Source organism: Dasypus novemcinctus, chromosome 1 (genome assembly GCF_030445035.2).
Source record: "Dasypus novemcinctus isolate mDasNov1 chromosome 1, mDasNov1.1.hap2, whole genome shotgun sequence".
Classification (NCBI taxonomy): domain Eukaryota; kingdom Metazoa; phylum Chordata; class Mammalia; order Cingulata; family Dasypodidae; genus Dasypus; species Dasypus novemcinctus.
Window position 1 is genome coordinate 145,420,936 of NC_080673.1, and position 12,024 is coordinate 145,432,959.

General features: G+C 34.0%; 1 protein-coding gene across 50 annotated transcripts in view; it reads right to left on the bottom strand.

Annotated features, from left to right (window-relative positions):
* Positions 1–12,024, bottom strand: part of ADGRL3 (adhesion G protein-coupled receptor L3) — an 845,015-nt gene that overhangs the window by 446,662 nt on the left and 386,329 nt on the right. The gene's annotated exons all lie outside the window — the stretch shown is intronic.

Genomic DNA, 12,024 nt, shown 5'->3' on the forward strand with positions numbered 1-12,024 from the left:
AATATTCAAGTAGGGTTTTTGTATAACAAAAATTAACAGAGATCGAGGTTGGTACATAAGGAAGGGAATCAACATATCTCAAAATTTAAGCTATGTTAATAAAATTCAGATTTCAGGAGAGAAGAAGTAGGGCTGTTGAGCAAGACACACTTAAGTGACTTGATTTGGGTGCAGGTACAATTAAATTATTTGATGCTTCCTATACGCCCTATTCTATATATGTAGAACAGCTTGATGAGGAAGGTTCTTTCTAATTGAGCAGTAGAAGTATTGATCTTACAGAAAGACCTTAGAGTAATTTGGGGCATAAAGAAGGGGAGGACCCAGTATATGACCAACAAGAGTTATAAGAGGAATTGAAGACCCAGGAAAAAAGTGTTCATAAAATGGTTTGGAAAAAGTAACGCTTTGGGTTTTGAAGGTCAATGAAGCTTAAGAAAATATTAAATGGTTCAGTGGAGAGAAAGGTTAAGAAAAATAAAACACAATGAAAATAGGAATGTACTCACATTGTCACCCAAAATTTTAAAAGGGAATATTTGTCTTAAGGTGTACATCAAAATTGATATGAATCATATTAAATGAAAAGGCTATACTGTTTTTATGTGTTTTAATTTCCTAGCTGCTAAAATAAATACCATGCAAAGTGTTGGCTTAAACAGTGAGAATTTATTGGCTCACTGTTTGGAGGCTAGGAGAACCACAAAATCAAGGTGCCATAGAGGTGATGCTTCACCTAGAGGACTGTAGCATGTTCTAAAGCTGGCATCTTGAGAACCTTGGTCCTTGATTTTCCTGTGACATGGCAGTACACATGACAGCCTCTCTTGGCTTCTCTGGGTCCTGCTGATTTCCGGCTTTTTCCCATGTCTCTCTCTTTGCAGGTTTGATTTTTCATTCTGCTTATAGGGGACTCCAGTAATAGAATTACAACACATCCTGATTGAACTGGGCCACATCTTAACTGAAATAACCTCATCAAAAGGTCCTATTTACAATAGCTTCACACCCACAGGAATAGATTATGTAGATAACATTTTTCTGGAGTATACCACAATTTGTAAGATTTTACCTTCCTGCATCCAGAAGTTGGGAAATGTACCATTCAAATGAACAACACAGACTATGTGCATTTTGTGATCAAATCCTTCAGAAATCACGGTTAACTAATTTCTTATATACAAAAGTAACCTCTCAGGTCTAGATTATAATGAAATGTAACAAACATAGGCAGTGTTCACTGTATCATAAATACAAGAATTTATTTTAGGAAGAAATCAGAAAAGATAACATGATAAGTAAATTTCAGTAATCCATTTGAATTAATACTACATCTCAATCTGGATACAACATTTAAGAGCATATAGTTTATTGTAACATAAAAATTTATTTTTGCAATATTCACATTATACAGTATGGGAAACAGAACTGATAATAACAAGCAAGCATTAAATATCCAACCTTTCTTATTCAAAATATAAATCACAATTAAAATGGAAGTCTTTGTCACCTTGGAAGGCTCTAGTCAATAACTGGAAAAAGAATTCTGGCAGAAGAGCATTGTTAAGCAAAAATAAATAAATAACCTTCCACCAATCAAGCTGTTTGAGAAAGACAAGGCTTCTCTTGTGGTCTTTGTGTGCTTGAAAGTCCACATGACTCCTGTTAAGGACAGCAAAATTTAAATTCCTTTCTCTGATTGTTGAAGTGAAAATTAATATCCAGTAGTGATAAAATTGCTTTGCTCACTGAACTACTCAATAGCTTTTACTGTTAAAAATATAAATGGCCCTAAATTACACTTTAGAATGTGACTTACCTGAGTTTTAAGAATCTATCCTATACATTTTCATATTTTAAGTAGGACAATGCTTTTAAAGCTTTTATTTATAACAGTATTTTGATATATAATATTTGTCTGAATTCACAACTACATAACTACCAAAAATAATATGAAAAATCCCTGATTAATGTGAGATATAAACTCATCTAATCTTGAGGTATCTCTGAAAGATTTGGGGCAGAACTCTACTCTGACTTAATTTAATCATGAGGAAAAATATCAGACTGATAAGATTAAATATACATGTGTTTGCTTTTTATTATCTTTGCATTTTTAACTTCAATAAAGAAATTCTATAAAAGTTTTCAATACAAGACATAAGTTGACAAAATAAGAAATTGTTCACTAAATTTTATGAGACATTCTATTTAGTATCACTGCTATTGTCATAGTTTAACCAGCCTTTCCCAAAGTATGTGTCTCTTTAGTCCTTCTCATCTGGAGTTCCACGAGAGAATCAATCCCTAATGCCCAATGGCACTCCTTATATGTAAACAATCAGCTTTACTCTTGTGCTTCTAGAATGATACTACCCATGTACCATCCTTGAGGTAACTGCCAACAAAGAAAGTCACCCAAATAATTTTCTGTATGGCTTAATTCTCTCAGAGACCTAGGTTGAAGAAGTCTACCTAAGCACAAATGATGCTGAATATTCAAAATTTTGTCATTTATGATAAGATGTTGGGGAGAATAAGGAAGTTGGCAAGAGAATAGGCAATAGATGGTTCCATTGTTAATTATGTTTGGAGAATTTCATAAAATATGACTCCCATTTAGAGATTCAAAATGCACATAAACAGTCCTGTAATAATAACAGTAATAAAAATTATAAACCTGTTTATTTTTGCCTAACTTAATAATTACAAACCTTAACTGACCATGAAGTCCTTTTTACACATTCTCAAGGGACATCCCCCTGAACCAGTGCTCAATGAAACAAATTTTGGGGGACACTGGAGGTAGGTGGTATCCTACCTTGTCATACTGTCTCCTTTCAAGCCATTAGCCTCCTTCTGCCTATAGGGATTCTCTTTGAAAAAACATAGACCTGTTCAAAGTATATCTTCTTGCTTTAAAAAAAAATGGCAGCTTCCTATCACTTAGAGAATAAAATAAAATATATACCCTTCATCTAGTATTCAAAACCACAACCTGCTTCATTTTTCTTTCTCCAATAGTCTTCTATATTCTGTAACATAACACACATACATGCACACACACACACACACACACACTGCTCTTACCCGACTATCTAAATTGTTTATCATACCTCTGTCCACTTTTGTCCTTTTGTCTCATCAACCAAATTCCTACTCATATTTCAAAATTCAGCTTAAATGGTACCCCCCTTCTCAAAGCTTTCCTTTAATTTAATAAGGCATCTCTCCTGTGTATCCCAGAGCCTTGTAGTGGCTTATATTTTAACACAGATATTATTGATTTAATTATACTTTAGCTGCCTTCCTGTCTCTCTAAACTGTGGCTCCCCAAAGGGCAGAATATGTGCACTGTTAATCTTTTTATACCTAATGCCTAGCACGATGTCAGGCACATTAAAGATTTGATCATTATTACAAACAATTACAGCAGTTATAATTCAAAATAAGCATGAATTTCTTAAAATCTTTATCCTTAGGTATATTTGATGTTCATATTAATTTTTTGGTTCTTCTCAAACTGTCCTCATTTTTTTCCTTATCATTTTGCTTTAAATTAATACCTTGTTTTATTTAAATAATAAATAAAAGGTTCTCTGTAACTCTGTTCCTATAATCTGAGATCGCTTATAGAAAATTCCTTCCTTTGGTCCCAGTGAGAAACAAAAAGGGCAGTATATTCCTTATCATTCCACATCATTTACACATTTATTTTTTAAATCATGTATCTTAGTTCCAGGCATTGTTTTAGACACTGGTATAGAGACTTGAACAAAAAAAATAAAGTCCCTGTCTTCATAGCACTGATATTCTTTTTGAGAAAGACAAAATAATTAAAATTAGAATATAATGACTGATAGTGATAAATGAGAAAATAAATCAGGTTAAGGGTACAGAATGAGAAATGTGGGTAATGGGGGTACTGATAATTTAGACAGGGAAGTCAGGGAACACTTCCTTCATTAGGTGACTCAGAGACTAAATAAAGTGAGTATTGTTCCTGGTATAATTTGTCTTTCCTTTGACACCCTGATTTTCTCGCTCTATCAGACTTGATGAGACTTGGTTCTCTTGGCTATAAGGTGAATACTGTGTAAAAGTTGCTTGAGATCTAGGGTGGCGTGTTCAAACTATTAGAAGCTAGCTTTTATATATTAGTCATCAGGATCCCAGTTCATTGTTCACATCCTGAGGTGAAAGTATTCACAATAGGGGCGAATGGCACACAGAATAGGTAGTGACCTTAAGCACCAGCTGCCTCAGCAGGCAACAGCAGTTGCTTTATAAGATCAATCACATTCTGAACTGCATGCTACAAAGTTTTAAAAGAGATCCTTCTGAAGTCTGCCATTTGGGATGAACTCAATTTTTCTCAGGTTCTCAATGTAAGCATGCATAATGTTATTAGTGAGAGTACTGCATTGAGTAATAGGCTGGCAGCTTTTGAGTCTTCCAGTACCCAGGTAACTTTCACTTCTGGGCTGGCAGGCTTCTGTGAATGTTGCTAACATGGTTAGCAGTAGTACTTTTTCACTTTGTAATATTTTCTTGACCTCTAGATATTTTATCTCCAGTGTAAAAAATACTATTTTTCAATTTGGGTAAAAATTAGTAATGTGGAAAAATTAATTAATTACCTATAAATAACCCTTGCCAATACTTCTGGAAAAATTCAACTGATGCTTTTGATGCATGACATTTAGGAATTTTATATGTGCCTTTTTTCATCACAGTTGGAATCCTGCACTTGGTTTAAAGTTGCAGTGTTGTTACCACATCGTTCATTTTTATAGATGATATACTTGCATATACGCATTTCAGTTTACACATTTCATTTAACATATTACTATTATTACAAATTTAAAAATCTATCTGCTGTAACATGTAAACAGGACCTACTCTAAGCAAACCTTAGAAAACATCCTCAAAAATTTCCAGAAGAACACAATTTCATGCTTAGGCCTTCAAAATATCATGTCATAATACATTGAATATATTTTATTTTGTAGTGAAAAGTTCAAGAACAGGACAAACAGAGAAGACAAAAAATACACTATTATTTCAATTGGCGTCAAAGCTTCCCCAGATAATCCTACTAACTGCTAACAAAAGAACATCCAGAGCCCCAATCAACACGTGGATAGAATGCAGTGAGCCTGAGGAATGTGGTAGGCGATAAGGTCAAATAGGAGTTGGGGGTTCAGATCACACTGGGCCTTGAAGGCCATGGTAAATCCGAGCCTTGATTATTTAATTTTAGAAACTGACTTCTCCTTTAACATTTTGGCTAAATTACCTCCAACTGCATATAGATATCCTATATACTGATTTAGGATTATGAAAAACAAAATGAATAAATTTACCTACTTGAGATTTAAAGCTCTAGGATTTTTTTCTTCTCTCCTTATCCACATATGTGGAATAGAGTTGCACCTGCTGAAGCCTACTTGACTAAACTGGTTAGCATACCACTTCAGACATGCCATTTATAACATGCTTTAGTTTCCTATGCTTCTCAAAGCAAAGCATAAAATGGGTCAGGTTAAACAAGGGGAATTTTTTTTTCTCCCTCCCCTCACCCCCCAGTTGTCTGCTCTCTGTGTCCATTCACCATGTGTTCTTCTGTGACCTCTTCTATCCTTATCAGCGGCACAGGAATCTGTGTTTCTTTTTGTTGTGTCATCTTGCTGTGTCAGCTCTCCGTGTGTGCGGCGCCATTCTTGGGCAGGCTGCACTTTCTTTCTCACTGGGCAGCTCTCCTTAAGGGGCGCACTCCTTGCGCGTGGGGCTCCCCTATGCAGGGGACAATCCTGTGTGGCAGGGCACTCCTTGCGTGCATCAGCACTGTGCATGGGCCACCTCCACACGGGTCAAGGAGGCCCGGGGTTTGAACTGCAGACGACCCATGTAGTAGGTAGATGCCCTATCCATTGGGCCAAGTCCGCTTCCCAACAATGGGAATATTTTTGCTCACAGTTTTGAGTCTGGGAAAAGTTTCAAATCAAGGAATCATTAAGGAGATGCTTTCTTCCTGAAGACCAGGTTGCTGGTGAACCTTGGCTTCTCTGTCAAATGGCAGGTCACATGACAGCATCTGCTGCACTCCCGTTTATCTTCTGGATTTCATTGATTTCAGCTTCTTGCTTTCATGTATTTCTCTCTATCTGTTTGAATTTCATTTTCTTATAAAGACTCGAGTAATAGGATTCGGACCCTTACCAATAGAGGTAGGACACACTTTAACTGAATTAATCTTATGGAAAGATGCTATTTACAATGGGCTTTTACTCAGAAGACGGGATTAAATTTAGAACATGTTTCATTTTTCTGGGGTCCATAAGGCTTGAAACCACCACATAACACTAAATAATGTAACAGTGTTTAGAGTAGTGAAATCTATTACACCTCTTATGAATATGAGTATCTTGTGAATATCAGATTTCAAAAGCCTAAATCCATCACCTCTTTGTTCAAAATAATCCATTTTCCCAATGATAAAAAGAGACATATTTTTCCTTTACAGTGTTTTTATATCTTTATTATTTCAATTCTCTCTAAAATATGTTACTGTATCAACTAAAGGTAATAACCAACTTGTAAGAACAATGGAAAGATCACAGTCATAATATGTAATATTTAGAAGCTAGTTAGAGGACCCTGTATATTTTTTTGATTGAACCAACAAAAAAAGATACATTTTCAGGACAAAACACAGAAACAACCATCATTCCTTTCACCATCTAGCTTCTGGTAAGTACTTTGAATATTCTATTTCTAATTAGTCTTACCAGGTTCTATCACCTAGAGATCTTTCAGAGATGAAGGGAGTAGACTTCTCACCAGTAAATGATTCCTTTGATATAATATGCAATAACCTCATGGCTAAAAGAATGATATCAAATTCATGCCAAGTATTGTACTCTATCTGCTTTCTTTTCTAAAGTATCCATTGTAGGCTTAAATTGGCCACATTTCAATCTGACTAGAATAAAGAGACTTTTTTTTTCCATTATGCAAATTACTAGGGACATTTTCCAACTGAAAAATTAAACAAAACCCCATTTTCTATTTTGAACTTTTATTCCCTTTAAGTGATCAAAATTCTATTTTGTAACATGCTAAGTGAAAAGGAAATATGTATGTTTTATTCTAAAGCACTAGGGCAGATGGAGTTAGTGATCACTCAGATTCTTGTAATTTTCACATGCAAACTAATACATATATATAATTATTTTTAAAGAATTAATGGATGCATATAGTATTAATTAAAATTTTTAAACAATATTTGCTGACTAACCCAGAGGTGCTGCTAATACAATTGTTAAGATTCATGTTTTGAATGGATTTATACTATCAAATTAAACTTAACATAGGTACTATGGTAAAGACAGTTAGTTGTAGAAAGTAGTTTCCTAGCTAGAGACTACACATGCAGCAAAATATCCTCATCCTCATCAGGCATGGTTACGTGACTAGTTCCTGCCAGTGGATTTTTACTGGAAGCAATGGGTGAACTTCCCAGGTCAGGACTTTTATGAGGAGCCATGGGATTCCTATGCATCTTACACTTATTCCCCTTTCTAACCTGCCATCTGCATGCAAAGGACTCCTCGCCCCTGAGGGAAAGTGGGAATCACAAGTTGGAAAGATCCTAATTCTCCCATCAACATATGAAAGAAAGCCATCTGCCAAAGATCAACTATGAACACTTTAAAAAGGGAAAAATAAACTGTGTGTTAATCCACTGAAATTCTGGGGGTTAGTAAAGCATCTAGCATCTCCCTAATGTAAAATGGTTCTGTATATATTGACATTTAGACATAATGGACCTGGTGGGGGGGGGGGGGGTGCAAAGAATATATGCATATGCTTAAGAATATTAAAAGATTTCAATGAGTACTTGTCACTTTTTAATCAAATTTCTAATGCTGATTATATGCAAACATTCTTCACCTTACTGTGCATTTAGTATTTATTTTTTGACCTCTAGGAAATGAATTTCTCATCTAGAAGAAATAAAAGACTTCTTTCAATGCCATTAATGTGATTTTCTGCTCTACATGACTAAATCTACTTTTATCTTTCTGCTAACAAGCAGATAATATATAAAAAGAATCAATTGAATGTTAGTGTGTTTGTCTATATTCTTGCTAAGAATCAAGGAAAAATATGATCCACTGTAGTCACTCGATCATCTTACTATAATTTCCATGAAATCATCTCTAAAACAATTATTCTCTTCAATGAATGCTTAGGTTAAGGTTGTTCTTTTAACCTGTCAGATCATTTACATTACTGAGAACATTAAGTTGCATTTCCCTGAGGTTGGAAATAATTTTTCCCCATCCTTCACACCCTTTAACGATCAGTCCTGATAAAAGAAGGTGACCTATCACATCTAAATTTGAAACTCCAAATTTTCTAAATTGTAGTTTGCTCACCTATCCTGGGTCATCCTTGAAAGTACGACCCATTAGAGATTAAAACAATGCATTACTCACATAAGTGTAAAATTAAGAATGGACTTCAGGCATGTGAAACATGACTCAAAGAAAGGTACCAGGTTAGAGATTCAATAAAACTGCTTATAAAATGTTTGTATCACAGATTCTCTTGCATTAAAGAGGAAATCATGTCCTTTATTAAGAGGCATATGTTGCCAATTGAGCCCTGAATCTCAGCAAAGCTGCAGCCAACACCTCTTCTTCAGTTCATTGGGCTGGTACAGGACAACTAACAAAATGATGATGATGGACGACCCCCATTCCAAAAAACTGAGTATCTATAACTGCAAGCAAGACACTTTCATCCATCTGTCCCAGGGGATCTAACCTCCCTTTCAATCAGAAGCACAGTGAGCATGATAATCCCCAAATCCTCAAGACTGAGGAATAAACAAACATAAGGGGGGATACAACCATGGACAAAAGTAGACTTATTATAATAAGGGAGGAAGTTGCAACATTGATATAAAGACAGTGGTTACCACTTGTTCTGAGGGGAGGGAGAAGGAAGAACAGGTAAAAAATATAACATTATTAGGGCATTGGGATTGTTTTGCATGTTATTGCAATAACAGATACAAGCCATTATACATTTTATCAAAACCTATAAATTGTATGGTGCAAAGTGTAAACCATAATGTCAACTACTACATGGTTAGTAACAATGCTTCAATATTTCCTCATCAGTTTTAACAAATGTACCACACTCATGTAAGATGTTATTAATAGGGAAAATGTGAAAGGACCAGGGGTGAGGAATCTCCTATATTTTCAATGTAACTTTTCTGTAATCTAAAATTTCTTTAAAAATAAAATTTAAAAAAAGTTTTAAAAAAGGCATAAATATCATTTCCCTTATTTTAACATGAAATGTCTTTAAAATGGTTTGTAGTTAGAGTTCACACATGTCTCATTTAGTCTGGGACTCTCCTCATGTATCATTTTTATCCTGGCATAACGATTAACACTGCACATTTCTCTCTCAAAATTGTCCCTGGTTAGCCAAAAATGCAGTATCACTTTCCATATGAAATGTCTTTGGTACCTATTATAAATCTGTTTCATTTCAATTCTTTTGGGTGAAAATTTTATTAAGGTAGCTGAAGTAACCATGGATAATTTATGCCCATTTTATTCTGTGTATTAAAAAACTACTCACACCATTTTTAAAATTCAGATCAGAAGCTAGAGGGTTATAATTTGATATATTTGCTACCACAGTGTTATACATTTGAAAATAACAGGACAGGCCCAAGGGAAAAGATAAAGACATGGCAATATTAGGTGAAGTTCAGTTGTACAATCAAGCTTGTACTCATAAATACAGGAACAGAAATTCAAGAGGAAGAATTCTAAAATATTCCTACACAAAAATGGAACTAAATAATGGTTTAAAATATGAACCAATTCTTTAAACATGAGTCCCAAGTATTTTGGGTTGTTTTCCTATAAACCATGTGTTTACTTTCTTAATTTTAAGAGTTAGGTTATTAAATATTAATAGACATGGAAAAAATAATCAGGCATATTATTACTCATATATGACTTTATGAAAGCATATAAAGATTATAAAATAGTCTTCAGTGTATAGAGTAAAATAGTATATACCACGTATTTTACTTTGCTTATTAATTATGTATTTGCATGTCTGCAGAGTTAGAATTTATTCTTTTAGAAGGTGAAGCATAATACATGAGTATAGATTTGTCTGGGAGTACTGATGAGTAAAATTTTAATAAATCTCAACATTAAACAATTTGTAACTCAGATTTCTTTTTTCATGTAAAATTGGCAAACAAACCACCCAATAAGAATATTGTTGGCAGTGATTCTCCTGCCTCATCCCTGCTGTGACTTCCTCTTTACAGTTAATAGCTTCACAGTCGATAAGGCTTATCTACATAAACACTAACAAATAATTATCTTTCATTCTAACAGAATACTAACCTTAAAAAAAAGAGAGAGAGAACTTTGACAGGAAGAGAGCTATTACATTTTTTTACCTTACTCTTAAGCAAGCAATTCCAAATAGGTTTACAGGTAGTCAGTGAAATATTAATTTTCCAGCAAAGATGATAACTTAGTTTCAGGAACACTGCCACATGATTGAGCTGATTGAATGCCACTAGAAATACCTGTGATTTTCTTACCTGCACCACAAATTTATTTTTGCTGTGCATATATATTAACAATTTAGCCATTCGCTATTAATTGTATAGATAAATAAAAGATGCCATAAATTCCATATACCTTTGACCCTGTAAGACCCCATAAAATGGCACATAACCCCATAAAATGAAAACAGAGCCATAATTAAAATACAAAATTAAGGAATGTGGCAAAATACAAGGAGAGGCTAGCAAATAGCAATAAAATAAAACAGTAGAGTAATAAATATGAGATGTTTGACTCCTGAATAATTTATACTTAGAAATTTACAAACACATTCATATTTCTATATTTTTCAACTATGAAAATAAATAATTTGTCCTCCCTTATTTGGTTTACTTAGGCAATATCATCTCAAATTCCAAATAAGTGAAGACATACCATTTCTAATGACATCATGTCTGAGGGAAAACAATTTCTAATAAGCCTTTCATAATTTATTATTTTACTATCTGGCTCTGACCAAATTTTATTTTATTATAAGGAACTAGCTTTGACAGAACTTCAATATGCATTGAAAAGTCATACACTGATGGTATGTGGTTTTCCCTTTCACTAACACAACCTAAAAGAACCTTGGGATATAGTGCAAGCTATGATTTTAAAATTGAACTGAAACGAACTTTGGTAATTTCATCATTAAATTTGAGGGATTATTAATACCAATTAAGATCCCCTGAAGGCTTAAAATGGACCTATTCCTTAAAACACACTTTGAGTGAAATATGACACAGAGCCCCGTTTTATTGACTCCTAAATGTAATCATTTGAAATAGTTCAGATTAGTATCTCCAGATTATAGTATACACTAGCAAAGTATAAGTTAAACCAATACTTCACCCATAATTCATTTGATCCATATAGTGTATTTTTTAATTGATCTCAAATTTAGGACTTAGGAAATGTTCCTAAAAATCCAATTTTGGGCTTCTTGTAAGTAATAAAAGAATTGACTGCATAGGACTAGCACTCCAACATTGGAACCCTTCTAGAGAGAGAGATGAATTCTTCAGTTTAGCTGAGTTTTGATCACTATCAACCCACAGGCATCAGAGTTTATCTTTACATCTCAATATATAAATAAACACGGATTGAGTGCATTTACAAAATGTTATTATTATCAATACCTTTACTTCTGCATTTCTGATATTTGACTCCAATTTGTTTGATAGTTTTATTGTGGGGAATTTCTTTCTGTTTTGTTTTTACTCTGTTTATAATGCTGACTCCACAGGTTTTCTAGTTTCATGTATACACTTCTAAAAAATAGTCTTCAGCATTTCATTGTAAGTTAATGAGAACAATGTTTTTGCTGTTAACTTGATCACTGGAGGAACCAATAGCACTG